Source organism: Rhipicephalus microplus, chromosome X (genome assembly GCF_043290135.1).
Source record: "Rhipicephalus microplus isolate Deutch F79 chromosome X, USDA_Rmic, whole genome shotgun sequence".
In the NCBI taxonomy this organism is placed as follows: domain Eukaryota; kingdom Metazoa; phylum Arthropoda; class Arachnida; order Ixodida; family Ixodidae; genus Rhipicephalus; species Rhipicephalus microplus.
In genome coordinates, this window is record NC_134710.1 from 112,188,900 (window position 1) to 112,204,019 (window position 15,120).

General features: G+C 47.5%; 1 pseudogene; it reads right to left on the bottom strand.

Annotated features, from left to right (window-relative positions):
- Positions 1-12,898: 12,898 nt before the first annotated feature.
- LOC119176794 (uncharacterized) lies at positions 12,899-13,504 on the bottom strand (annotated as a pseudogene).
- Positions 13,505-15,120: the final 1,616 nt, after the last annotated feature.

Consider the following 15,120-nt stretch of genomic DNA (forward strand, 5'->3'; position numbering starts at 1 on the left):
CCCAACTACGCGACGCTATACTACCAGGGGTGTTCCTCAAGGCGGAGTTCTTAGCCCAACGCTATTCAATCTTGCACTAATTGGCCTTGCTGAATACTTGCCAAGCACCATTAAAATATTAATATACGCAGACGACATCTGTGCCTGGACATCGGCAGTCACACGTCCTCAGATACGTTCCCGGCTTCAAAAAGCAGCAACTATGATTGCCAACTACTTGTTCAAACAAGGTCTCAGCATATCACCAGAAAAATGCGCGCTGGTGGCTTTCACTCGCAAAGCAATGACCCCTTATGTCATCTCAATCTGCGGGCGACCGATTTCTTACGCCAAAACCCACCGGTTTCTGGGCATCATTATTGATAGGGACCTCTGTTGGAGTCCGCATGTGACCTATATGAAGAAGCGCCTGACCGCTATTTCTCAACTGTTCAAGTTCCTGGCAGGAAAGACGTGGGGGATGTCAGTAGACGCAATGATGGAGCTCTACAGGGCCCTGTTTCTCGGTTTCCTCAGATATAGCTTGCCTGTGCTTAGCAATACCAGCAAGACCAATGTTCGTGTTTTACAGGCAGTACAAGCCCAAGCGCTGAGAGTGTGCCTCGGTCTGCCCAGATGTACGTCAACAGAAGCAACAATTGCAATTGCTGGTGACTATCCGATACAAACTCACATTGTTGTAGAAGTCCTGAGAACGCACATCCGACACTTCGCACGTGCCCCTGGCCATCACCTTGCACTGTTGCCTTCAGAGAGGCGCCAAGCATCGTTCGCCAAAATTATCGTGAAATACAACGATAAACTTCCCTCGGGCTTCACTCATGCATCTAAACCATCCATACCACCTTGGTGTCTTATTCGACCCACAGTGCATCTTAGTGTACCAGGGATCCGGAGGAAATCTGAGTTTTCGTCACCCGTGCTGAAACAACTGTCTCTTCTTCTTTTGCACGAGAAATATTCAGACAGCATACATGTATACACCGATGGTTCCACGAACCACCAGTGTTCGTCAGGGGCAGTAGTTATCCCAGCAAGAGGTGTTACCGTCAGCTTTAGGACTGACCACTCCACGGCATCTACAGCAGCGGAACTAGCTGCTTTGCGCTCTGCACTTTGTGTGGTCAATCGGGAACTACCGCAACAATGGTCAATCTTCAGCGACTCAAGGGCTGCCCTACAATCTGTGCTCTCAGCACTGCGTCGCGGCCCGTACGAACAGCTTGTTTTCGAAATTCGATGCCTTCTCCACACTTTACTCGAGAAAGGGCATCATGTGACGCTTCAATGGCTGCCAAGTCATTGCGGCATCATAGGGAACGAACATGCCGATACTGCCGCGCGGGCAGCCCTTGAAGGAACACGAAAAGAAGCCATACCACTTTCGAGGACTGATGCTGCCAGTAATCTTCGACGACTTGCGCGTGAAATCACGTTTTCACTATGGTGCCCACCAAGCATCGATACGAATCGTCAACACCACCTGTCCTATTTGATGGCTCTCCGCATGCCCACTGGACTCGACCGAAGAGAAGCCACCCTACTTCATCGCTTATGGCTAGGAGTGGCATTTACAAAATCTTACTCCTTTGTCATAGGAATGGCCGACAACGCTCTCTGCGATGCCTGTCATTGCGAAGAGACGCTACACCACATCCTGTGTGACTGTCCATTGTATGAAATCCAGAGACAGTCACTGGCGTCTGCTTTTGCGCGCATCGACAACAGCCAAATGTCTGTGGACACTATTCTGTGGAGTGCCCGAGAGAAGACACTGCAACAGAAGGCGACGAAAGCTCTGTTGAAATTCCTACGCGACACCGACTTGAACAAGCGACTGTAACAGCAATGTCACACACCGCGAAAGACAAGACTGGACTATGACTGAGTGTGCGCGCATGTGCTGCCGAATGTGCTGTTTCTATCTTCCCTCTCTGCTCTCTTTCATCTCCCCCATCCCTCCCCCATGCGCAGGGTAGCAAACCGGCTGCCTATAGGCTGGTTAACCTCCTTGCCTTTCTTTTCCCTCTATTTTCCTTCCTTCCATGTTGCAGGAGTCTCGAAGCCCACAGAACAAACGGACCGATCCAGTGTGAACAGCTTATTCAACGACTTCCACTACGTGTTTCCGGGCTCATCACAAAACCTCCGGTCAGTCTGCACGTAAAGGAAGACGCCGTGCTTAAGTTCTGTAAGTCCAGACCCATACCACATGCGCTACGCGACCGCGTGCCACTTCAACCTGATCGGTTAGTTTCCTTGGGCGTGTTAGCACCGATGATTAATATGTGGGGTTTAACGTCCCAAAACCACCTTATGATTATGAGAGACGCCGTAGTGGAAGGCTCAATAATTTTTGACAACCTGGGGTTCTTTAACGTGCACCCAAATCTGAGCACACGGGCCCTACAGCATTTTCGCCTCCATCGAAAATGCAGCCGCTGCAGCCGGGATTCAATCCCGCGACCTGCGGGTCAGCAGCCGAGTGCCTTGGCCACTAGACCACCGCGGCGTGGCAACGTTATCATCGATGGTACACTCCGAATGGCCGTGGCCTATAATCGTATTTGTTAAGAAATAAGGGGCAGAAACAATCTCAGGAGATTTAAAGGTCACAGTGAACCCCGCATGCGCCTTTGAACAAAACTCCTTGCCCATCATTCAAAATATGTTGGCGCAACTACACGACGGTGATTGTTTCAGCCCACTGGATTTACGGGACGCATAGAATCAAGTGGCACTGGATGATGTTGTGGAGAACATTTGCGTCATTGCCACACCAAAGGGACTTTTTTTGCTACAACTAATACCTTTCGGAATAGCCTCTGCACCCACGATATTCAAAAAAATAAAATGCACGAGTTGCTAGCTTGTCTTGCGGGTGCACAAGCTTATCTTGACGGCGTGCTCATTTCTGAAAAATCAAGCCACAGTGGCGAAAGGCTGAACATCGTTTTGGAGCGTTTTTAAAAGAGAGGCGTAAAGTTGAAACACGATAAGCGCAAGCTGCGTAGCCCAGCAGTTGCCTATCTCGGGCATCGATCGCGATGGGCTTCATTCGACAGAGAAAAACCTCGACGCTATCACGCAGGCACAGAGCCCCCATACTGTCAGCGAACTGCATTTGGGGGGGGGGGGGGGGAATGTCTACGTTTTACGCGAGGTTTCTGCCGAACAAGTCTACTAGACTTTTCCCTTTGTATCAGCTGCTGGAAAAGAATGCGTGCTGGCACTGGGGACAGCCTGCTCAAGGTTGCTAAGCAAAGCCTCAAAGTAGACAAGGTTGTCGTCTCTTTCTACTCTTCAAAGGGACTAAAACTTGAGTGCCAGGCGTCTCCATACGAAGGGGGTGCGGTCTTCCTTCACACGATCGGTAACGATCACAGGCCGATCGGGTTCCACTCACGTATAGGTATTACAGGCGGAGCATAGAGTAACATAAAAAGTTAAGAGCGGACACTCCCATAGGCCCCTGTGGCTGATTTCGGTTCGCAGAGCGCCAAACAGGCGTTGGGAACCTTCGTAGCCTCAGAGATGGCAGACCGCAGAAAAGCAAAGTGCTTGATTGGGCTGGTTAGTGCTGCATGGTAGGCGAAGAAAGTGCTTAACAGCTCAAACGACAGGAAGAGATAGAAGAGACGAGAGCAGCGCTCTGTTCTCGTCTCTTTTATCCTCTCTTGTCGTTTGCGCTGTTAAGCACTTTCTTCGTCTACCATGCAGAAAAGCATATCTCGAAGGCAATTTTCTAGCATTGAGAAAAATTACACGGCCTCCGAGACAACATCTGTGCGTGTGGTTGTCTCGGAGGCAATACTTTTTTTTAACTCGTTGCTTGCACGCAGCGCGTAGCTTCGTGTAAGCTTCATCGCTTGAGTGGCAAGCCCAAGATGCCACATTGTGTGTATGCACACATTTTAAATAAGTCATGAGAATCACTGGAAAAGCCAAACATTGCATTTTCAACTGATATTCGTGGTAAGCACATGAACACGGGCAGGAAGAGATAGGGTAATTGTACTGCAAGACGCGGCAATGCAGCTGCCATATCATGAGTATAGATTACACAAAACAAATAAACATATAGGTAACATTATAAAGGACCCGGATAACAGTAAAACTGCAGTACACGCACACAACTACACATAAAGTGCACAACGCAACACAGTAGTAGGTGCCGTAGCACTCGACTCCGGGCGGCATGAAGCGATAAAAAAAAAGTTTTGGCTACGTTTTTCTTTTCCACCTTCGCGCTAATTCTCTTTACTACTTCTCTCTTATTGTGCTCATTACAACAGCTTTACGCAATCAGCGAACGCCAGAGATAACGATACAAAGCATAACAGCACTTTTCACACAATCTCACTCATGCACTGAATTGGAGTACATGTACCGGAACAATTGATTTGATTGATTGATTTGTTGGGTTTAACGTCCCAAAACCACCATTTGATTATGAGAGATGCCGTAGTGGAGGGCTCCGGAAATTTTGACCACCTGGGGTTCTTTAACGTGCACCCAAATCTGAGTACACGGGCCTACAACATTTCCGCCTCCATCGGAAATGCAGCCGCCACAGCCGGGATTTGATCCCGCGACCTGCGGGTCAGCAGCCGAGTACCTTAGCCACTAGACCACCGTGGCGGGGCTATGTACCGGAACAAATCAAATCTAACAACGCGAGTGGTGACTCAATTTTTTTTAGCCAAAAAACTATTTTCTCGCAAGCGTGTTGCACAGAATTCGAAGAGCGGCTTTCTTTTTTTTTTGTTAGTGTGAAGCAGTCCAGAAAATAATACGCGAAGTGGAGAACAGAAAAAAAGCTCTTTGCGCCGAACAGCACAATGCCGCAAGTGTTAGTTTAATGCTTCAATGCTGAATACAATACACACTACAAAGTAGTGACGGCGTTCGTACCTGGCAGCAGCAGCCAAGCTGAGAGGCAGACGAAACAAGCGAAGACCATGACGCACGCCGGGCACGTTATCGCACATCTTTTATGGCATCTCCCTAAGGCTGCCCGTACTTCTTCATTGCCGTAAATGCTCATGAACATGGAGCGTGACCACGTTGCCGTCGCGTCTACGCCATGTTCACTTCTCTCGCATCCGATTCATGCCGGATCATTCCGGGCTATAAAGACGGACTCTGAGCTGCAACGCGAGCTAGGCAAAGCGACAATCGCAACGTACACATATATGCACTTGAAAAGGCACCGTAGTAGATAACTAGATTACGTGTTTCTTTGAAATCACTGAGTGATGTGTTGCCATCTTACGGCCGGCGTGGAGCTGCATAGCACCACCGCCTTTGGCCCGAGTGACCACTCTTGTAATTTACGTTACTCTATGGGCAGAGTGCAACTATTCACAACTCGAGCAAGAGGCACTGGTATTTGGTGTAACTAAATTCTGCGACTGTACTTCTAGGTTGGGAATTCACCTTGTTGACTGACCACCAGCCGTTGATGGGCCTGTTGAGGTCAGACAGGCAGACACCCACCATGGCCATTGCCCGGATACAATGGTGAACGCTTCAGCTGGGGGCCTATACCAGCTGCTTACGCCCCAGGACGACAGATGCTGAATGCGGATGCCCTAAGCCGACTGCCACTGCAAATTACCGAAATTGACGATGACGGTAAGCCACTCGAATGTGTACCCTCGCTAAACCAGCTGAAGAGGGGTGTCGTGACGACGCGTCAGCTAAAGGCTTTCACCGCGTCAGATCCTGTCCTGGTAAAAGTCAAACGATACATAGTATACATGGATGGCCGAGACATGCAAATGGGCTGACAAGAGACGTACAACCATTTTTTTGGCTGTAAGTTAGAGCTATTCGTTGCACATGACCTTGTTTACTGGGGGTAATATGATCATAATACGAGTCGAAGCAAGAGTACAAGTGCTGCAGTTTTTACATGAGACTCACCAGGATTCGCCGGCAATGAAATCTGTGATGCCCTCATTGTTTTGGTGGCCAGGCCTAGATAAAAGTATTGAAGAGGAGTCCGCTCAGTGTAAGAATCGTGTTCAAAATTTACCGATGCCAACTACGGCGCCAGATGTCAGGTGGCCAGAAACCAGCGAAAGGTGGTCCCGCATTCACATTGAGTACGCGGGGCCAATCAGCGGCAAAATGGTACTCGTCGTACTTGACGGCTACACGAAATGACTCGAAGCCCAACCTCTGTCACATGCCTCAACAAAGTGGTCTAAGAGAGAAAGGAAGAGAAAAGTGAGAACCATAACTGTCTGCTTCAGCGAGCGACACATCAACAGTAGCTCACAAGGGATGGGGGTAAGGAGGGATTAAAAGGATAGGAATAAAGGTGTAGAGAGAGAGAAAGAGGCATGAGGTAAGCCAGAGAGCGACGACATATCGAGGGGATAGGAGAGATAGGAAAGATGGAAACACGGTCACAGGAGTACGAGGACGGAGCACCACTTGCGAGAGCTCTTGTCGGCGTCAGTAAATGGCGTAGAGCAAGTCCAGTCGTCAGGAGAAGACATAGGGCGAGTTCAGTCGGCCAGAGCTACGCTGACGTCGGAGATCGCGAGGGCGCAAGCGGTCGGCACAGAATCCAGCGAGCGAGTCCACATGCCTCACAGCGAGCGAGTCCACATGCCTCAACGAAAACAATCATTCACTGTTTGCGTGACATTTTATGCAGGTTTGCGATACCATGAACAATTGTTGCCGACAACGGGCTCAATTTTCCAGCCATGATTATGAGGAATTCATGGCAAACAACAACATAGTTCACCTCCAATGTGCTCCCTATGTACCACCTCTAGTCTCATGGTGCAGCAGAAGGGGCAGTGCGAAATATCAAAGATGGCCTTCGAAAAATGACGAGAGGGAAGCTGGAGGAGAATCTGGTATACGCTTGCTGTTTAGCCATTGGAGGACTCCGTGAAAGTGCGGTAAATTCCCAGCAGAGTTACGCTCAACGCGTGTACACGTGTACTCGTGTTTTCCTCTAGCCCTTACAGGATCAAAAGAAGCTCAAGAGGTCTGACTGCCACCACCAGGAAGTGACGTATACGCCCGCAATTATGGTGCGGGGAGCAAATGGACGCCTAGCAATGTGAAGGAAAGTCCTGGAGCGAGATCGGTGACCGTGGACAATGCGGACGGGGTCGTCCAGCGGCATCTACATCAGCTTCGCCCGCAACAAGACTCGCGAAGTGATCAGACAGCCATCGACGGCCATAAGTTGCAACGACTGCCGCAAGTTGCAGCGAGCAAGACGAAGCAACAGAATGATCGCCTCTGGAAGCGGTATAAGCACAGAGGAATAAATTTATATTGGGCTCATTTCTAATGATGATGGTTCTGCACAACGTGCATCACGAAAAATCACGGTGGTACCCATGAACACCGGTGTCGCCCAACAAGCCCTCGCAAGCCACTACAACGCTTTAAATTCTAAGGGGGAAGGAATGCTATACGTCGTCGCACGTTCCTTGCGTGTGAGTGTGCGTGTGTGTGTGTGTGCGTGCGTGCGCGTGCGCACCTGTGACGCATCAGCTGGTTGCCTGCATCACATCGAATTATTGTTATTACCACGTGTGCACCATTGTGTGTCTACTCGGTGCTGCCTATAAATACGTCCTACACTTTACAATAAACGTTCTTTTCATTCTGCTAATTACGTTGATGCATTGCTGGTCCGGCACTGCTGTGCGCACGCCTTGTCTATGCTTCACGATTCCCCTCAGTCTAATTTCTATAATTCAGTTTTAAAGAAATAGAAATAGCTTCCTCTTGGCTTCTTTTGGCTTCATTATCTCTGTGGCTTCATGCGGTATAAAAGTGGTTGCGACACTGAGCTCATCAGTGTCATTGCATGCTCGTGTATCTACATCTATACCGCATTCGCAAACGGGAAGCAGCCAAGGGTGCCCCGATCGGGTCCATTTTGCTTCTGTCTTTATCCGGGAGACGTTCGCCGATCCGACTCGATTTGCTACGGCTCGTTTCACGCGCTGCCGCCAGACACCTGGAGCCTCTTTGTAATTTTCCGACGCTCAGCGTCTGCAGCAAAAATCCATCTTCGAAAAGAGACACATAAAACAGTGCTCAACGATAACGTCATAGGGTATTTTTCCCTTTCTCTTTACGTCTTCGCAAACATTAGAAGCACTAAACCTTTCCACTCCAAATTACCGGGCGCAAAAGATGTTATTCGGGTGACATGCTCACGATAAACGCGCTTACCTTGCGCCAACTGGAGCTGCTGTAAGGGACAGAGACTAAGAACGAAATAAAGGCCGGCTTTTAGTAACGGGTCACTGTCAACACGAGTTCAGAGAGCACGCGCGATTGAACACCGTGTATCTGTTTTTGTCGCGCTTGTCATTTCGTATTGGTGTAAGCTTTTGCCGGCGATACACGAGATGCGCGTGCTTACAGGAGGAAACATTTCACACCACGATAAGTACGGGGCGCACTTGAAAGGGGCACCGCCAAAGGTAAGCCGCTTGATTACAATGATCGAAAGCAACCACGCATGCCGTCGATGTTTTAGCGCTATCGGGAAGCCTGGATGCCGAGGGGTCGATTGAGGAAAGCTACAGAACGTGACTGGAGCAAGTTATCGGGCTACTGCGAAGCCGCGTGTGAAGGTATAGGCGCATCGTATATCTAACGAATGGCCCAACGACACAGGCGGTCAATGATCTCTTTGGAATCTAAGCAAAGTATAATTATTGACGTATTTTTCGGGAAAAACGGTGGTATCGGCGTTGCCAGTGATCGAATATACACAACAGTTTCTTGAATTATTTATTTGTGATGTCCTTTTTTTTTAAAGAAAGTGGAGGTCAGATGTAACTGTTGTGGGCCGATGTTCGTCATAGCATCGTACATGTTAATCAAATTCGCATGGAAATAGCTAATAACCCTTATTAATACCACCAATTTATTCTTACGCAAAAAGTCTAGCGCCCCCGTCACACTTGCAATATAAATGTCTGTCGTGGCTGGATTTCCAACTGGCTGCTGGTATGAATGAGTATTCTCCAAGTTGAGGAGAAACGGAAAGACGTGAAGGTTAGCCGGTTCTCAGACCATCTGGTTACCCTCTGCTGGGAAAGGAGGGTATGGGGTATGAAAGTTCACAGAAAAGAGACGTTAAAAGCTCCCAAGAAGCACAACAACGCTCTCAATGCCTTGCGTGCCGAGGACTGTCTAGGTCAGTGTCCTAAGACCCTTACTTCCGACAATTGATGATTGTAAAGTCTATCTAGAACTTTCGAAAGTTCTTTTCTTGGCGCACTGAAGCAAGGACACTCGCAAAAAAGAAGGACAATAGTCTCCACTCAGCCACAGTTGTCGCATTTCGGGCTGCTGGCTACTCCGATTTGAAACGAATAAGCATTCGTAAAGACCACCCCGAGCCACAGATGATATAAGAGCGTCTCTTCAGCCCTGGTTATTCCCGACGGAAGACGGAGCTGCAGGTGTGGGTCCAATTTACGAACGCGGACGTTGGTAAATGCCGTCGAATCCCACTGAGCGGGCGTCAGTTCTCGTGCAAGTGATCGAAGCCTTGTAGCGGCATTCGTTCTGGATAATGGTATACCAGCACGAGGGGCATTGTCATGAGCAGATCGGGCTGCTTCATCTGCATGGTTGTTTCCGTCGATGCCGCAGTGGCCCGGTGTCTATTGATACGCTATGTCATGCTCCTTCTCTATAGCGTGGCGATGACAGTCTTATATTAGCGACTAGCTGTTCATTTGCTCCGTAACGATATGACAATTAAGGTAATGCCCTGGAGGGCTGCTTTAGAGCCGCTGATTTACCATGTCTGCGGTGGTCCTTCAACTAGGAACTTAAGGCAGCATGGATGGCGGCAAGTTCTCCAAGCTGTTGATGATGTCTGATGCCATGTTGTGAACTTTATTTCGACGGATTTCTCTGGAATTTTCCCATTCCCCTGCTGAGCCTCCAGCAGTTAAAGTTGCCCTTATGGGAGTTCCCCATGAGTAAACAAATCTGTAGCGTGTTGCAGAAACAGGCGCACGTGAAATTCTGTGAACAATTGTGTTTTTGCTCCATGTTTATGCATTACAGTGCTTACAAGTAAGGTCGAAATGAAACACCACATATTAGGCGAATACAAAGTGCGAGACATCTGCGCAACAATTTCGCAAGAGTAAAGCTGATCTATATGGCTCAGGTAGGGGAGCAAATAATATCAACGACAGGTGATTTATGCACGGACGAGTATGGCGCGCATATCCAGCCACATATGAGGATTATGGGGTTGTGTTGCGCAAGCATATTCCCAAAGATTCACCGAAAACTGGAATTCACTGAGAAGGCACGCTCTGAAGGGCTAAGACGAAGAAAATAAAGTAAATTATTGAATATATTTAATGCTATTGTCCACTAACAGGCTAGTGAGCTTTAGAGGTAGTACTTCTGAGACAGCATTATTAATTATTTATTTATTAAATAATGATCTATTTTGTTACGCGATATGTACATGGTTAACCTTATACGATTTTTTTATATATAGGAGCAGGTGCTCTAGACTAGTGGTTGCACAATTTTGTCTGCATTTCGTGGACTGTTTGAATAAAGCTAATATCCATTAGAATTCAAATTACGTTGATTTCATTGTGACGAACTACTGCCCTACCCTGTCGTTCAGCATACTACCTACCGAATGAAATGCTTTCACTTTGTGAGCATGCAGCCTTAAAATCCACGGGCGTCTCCTCCGAGATACCGATCAGTTACGTCAAACCCTGGAAGGCAGCCATAGACAGCAACGCTTTAACAGAAAGCCCGATAACCGCGTTTTATGGGGCATGCGAGAAAACACAAAATTCGACTTGTCATGTTCAAAGCAAGGCTTTTTTTTATTTTTTCCCCCGTTAATATAACTGTAACACAATTACAAGCGCTTGAGGCTAGTGTCAGAGTTCAGTTTATTGAAGCGAATTGCTCTAACAGGCATGCAATATTTGCACGAGAAATAGCAACACTAGTAAATTTATCAACAACATTTCCGCTAAATAACTCTTGAACAAGTAACGCTGGTGTTCATAGGGTAATTTAAGAATTCCCACCCAAGTTTTTGTAACTTCTAGGCACTCGAACTTAATTCTGGGCATAATAACAGTTTCCATGGCAAAGTCGTTTCCAAAATTTGCAACGAAGTGCATTTGATGTAAAAGACTATGTCTGTTTAGGGCAGGTAATAACCCCGAAGCGGAACCACGAGATTGAAGTAACTAGAAGAATAATACCCCTGTCACACGGCCACCACCAAACTTCGTTAAACACCGTCAACGTAAATCTCCCTTAGGGGGTTCGATGGAAAAGGAGTTGTGGCAGTGTCACACGGCAATGACAAGGTTGTAACAGTTGCCGCGAGGAGGCTCAGCTGGCGCTGTTTGATCTTCGTAAAAGTATTCTAATTTCATCTCTATTGATTTTTTTGTGAATTCTCTATGCGGTTTTTACAAAAGGCACTATTAAGTAGGTATGCGACTAAAAACATTAAAAATGATTTTATATAAAAACGCATTTGCTAAATGTAGCAATGCTCCTAGTGACGCTGGCCACATTGTGCTTTTAGTTGTTTTGCTGCTGTGTATATGCCCGGTACCGGTACGAAAGTTCTCATGCTTCCTTGCCTCGTAAGCGCGCATTTTGTGTTCTTCAGCCATGAGTGACACAGCGGACGACGTGAGGAAGTGGTACGAAAATGCGCTGGTAATTACGTTGATCGGCTGGCGCTGACCGGCCCGACTCGCGGGGCATGGTGTGTAGGGCATCAGTGTTGAGAGTAAGTGAACTCTGGCGGGCGTAAATATATGCAAACACCCGTTGTGAAGGAGTACTACAATGAAAGAACGTTTAATATTGCCAAAATGTATTATTTTTACACTGCGGCCACTTAGTGCTCGAAATTGTTCTCTGACCTCTAGACTGCTGGGGACGAAAGTACCTCGTTTCGCTGCGAAAGGAGATCGTTGAAAGTTTTTTTTTTTTTTTTGCGAAATGCTCCATTTATCTTCGTTTGCGTAAGGGTGGCCGTGTGACACAGACCGCACCTTCATTGTCATAAGGAGGAGGGAGTTAAACGGTCTTCGCAGGTGCCCGCGTGACAGGGGTATAAGAATGTGGTGGAGCACATTTGTCAATCACTCTTAAAATATGACAGGTAGATTGCCACTATCCTCAAGAGGAAGGTATATAACAGCTGTATCTTGCCGGTACTTAGCTACGGAGCAGACACCTGGAGTCTTTCAAAGAGCGTTCAGCTTAAATCGAGGACGACGCAGTCAGCAATCGAAAGAAAAATGGTAGGTGTGACCTTAAGAGACAACAAGAGAGCAGAGTGTATTTGGGAACAAACGGGGGTTTAGGATATCATAGTTAAAATGAAGAAGAGGAAATGGACATAGGTTGGGCATATAGCGCGTAAACAGGATAACCGCTGGCCATTAAGGGTGACTAACTGGATTCCCAGAGAAGGCAAGTGGGTTAGGGGGAAACAGACGGTTAGGTGGGCAGATGAGATTAACAAGTTTGCAGTTATAAATTGGCAGCAGCAAGCACAGGACCGGGTTATCTGGCGGAACATGGGAGAGGCCTTTGTCCTGCAGTGGACGTAGTAAGGCTGATGATGATGATGATGCATTTGATGTTCTCGAGATTTTCGAGCTCACTTGTGTTAGGAAGTTTTTCACAGGCTCACAGTTGGAAAGATAAACTGTTTAATTGATGGAAAAGATAGAATAATCAGTAGCGACGAAGCAACGTACGTGACAATTTCTTTTCTCATTCAGGTTCTGTCCTACTCCGCGTATGTTCCCAGCCTGACATTTCAATTCCGCTAACCCTCGGTTATTCCTGACAACGAACTGTCCTCAGTTCATGTGGTGTAGTCCCGAAGATACGCAGGTCTTTTGGATACACGTGTGCTACGTCTCGGCATGATTTCTTCCTCATCAGAGCTTGACTGGTCGAACTGTTCCTGGTATTTTCCACCCCATCTTTTCAGATGGCTGATGTGGGTGATTGTCGAGTAGACCCTGTTTCTTCCGGTCATCTAGGTCACTCTGTAGGTGTCTGCTCGGAGAACTTCTACCACTGTGAGTGGACCTCTACACCTTTTGTGGGCTTTTGTTGGGGCACCACCAGTGTGCTTTGGAACGCAGTGCATGACCACTATGTCTCCAACGCTTAACTTGTCCGCTGAGAAAGGACGCTTGTTGAAGTGCCGTTTTGACTTTTCTTGCTGGCTCACTATGTCCCCTTGAGCTATCTCTTGAAGTTTCTCAGGGCATACCCACTCGTTATTCTCCGTGTTCAGCCATCTCAGTACACCATGTTCATCTTGCATCCTTGGTTGATATCCATGCAAGAGCTTGAAGGCGCTTGTCCCTGTTGAGGCATTGTAAGTAGTGTTTAGGTAGCTTTCTACCTCCTTGATCTTCTGATCCCAGTCCATGTTAGTTGGGTCCTTGATCGTTGCCATAATACACGGCACCAGAATTCTGTTCACACGCTCCACCTAACCATTTGCCCTTGGTTCGTGGGCAGAGTTCCGAGTGTGAGCCACGCGATTTGCCTGACAGAAGGCTTCGAAGCATGGCGGTCAGAGATGATGTCCTGCGGAAGTCCGAACTCTGTTAGGAAGTTCTGCATACACCGCAGCGCATTTCTCGCCGAGGTGTCTCGCACGGGGTATACAGGCGCACAAACGTGGTCAGATTGTCCACCACCACCAATATTCACTGGTTTTTCTTGGAACTTCTCACAAACGAACCAACGTGGTCCAAAGTTGGCCAATGACTTTAAATGGTCTCTTTCCAGGTGGTATCGAGTACAGGAGCCCAGGATCCTTTCTTCCTGTTACCGTTGTGATAAAACACTCAAAACACATGTAAATGTGCTGGTCTACGAAGCACTTCATCCGAGGAAACCAATAAAGTTCCTTGATTTTTGTCACCCTTTGGTCTGAAGCAAAATGTCTCTGTAAGTCATAAAACTTGATGCACAATGTTTTGCGCATGCTTTTAGGCATCACGAAGAGAAGTCGTCCATCGTCTTCTTGTAATGAAGTTTCCCGTCTCTCTGCCGTAAATTTTTCACCTTGGCGCTCTCTTCTTAGGTCCTTTCTTTGACTGGCTTCTCCAATATTTGAGCGAGATTCACCAAATCTGCATCAGAGCATTGAATGATCACAACTTGTTCATCTAATTTCATGGTAAGGGAACTTCAATACTTGTTTCGACACCCTCATCGAGGGTGTCCTTAGGCGCTCCTACAGGTTCACAACTCAAATAGTCCACATGTGCCATTTTCCTACCTGCTCGGTGCTTCAACTCAGTCATACTCTTGAAGCAAGTCGAACCATCTTGTTATTTGTCGTTTAAGCGTCTTGTGCGCATTCAAATACACAATTGCTTGACAATCTGTTACCAACGTGAACGGAGTGTCTAGGAGAAATGGACGAATTCTTTCCATACTGCAGACTATCGCCATCAGCTCCAGCTTTCCCACATGGTAATTTCTTTCAGCATCAGTGGTACGTTTACTGACACAGAATACCAAGTTCCAGCTTCCCAACTCACCTTGTTGAAGGATCATCCCCGCAAGTCCATGTCTGCTTGCGTTCGTGTGGAGCTCCGTCGGAGCCAAATGGTTGTACAACTTCATAACGAGTGGCACTGTCAGTTTCGAAGCTGGTCAAAAGCTCATTGCTTATCCACCCGCCATGTGAACTTCCTGTAAGCGGTTCTGCATTCGAGGCATAATGGGGAATGAATCGCCTGCAAAATCCCGTTAGACCCAGAAATCCCCTTACACTGGGAAGATCAGTTGGTGTGCTAGCGTCCAGTATGGCTTGTTGCTTCACTTAGCTTGGCAGCAGGTAGCCCTTCGTAATCTTGAAGCCTAAGTAGTCGATTTCGTTACTTCCAAACACACACTTGGATATTTTCAGAGTTAGACCAGCAGCTCACAGGGCATTCAAGACCTCTTTGAGCCGAACCAACAACTCTTCTCAATCCTTATCTGAAATGGGTAGGTAGTCCATGTAACACAACACTACAGTGTTGCGCAAAAATCCGAGGACCTTGGTCATTAGGT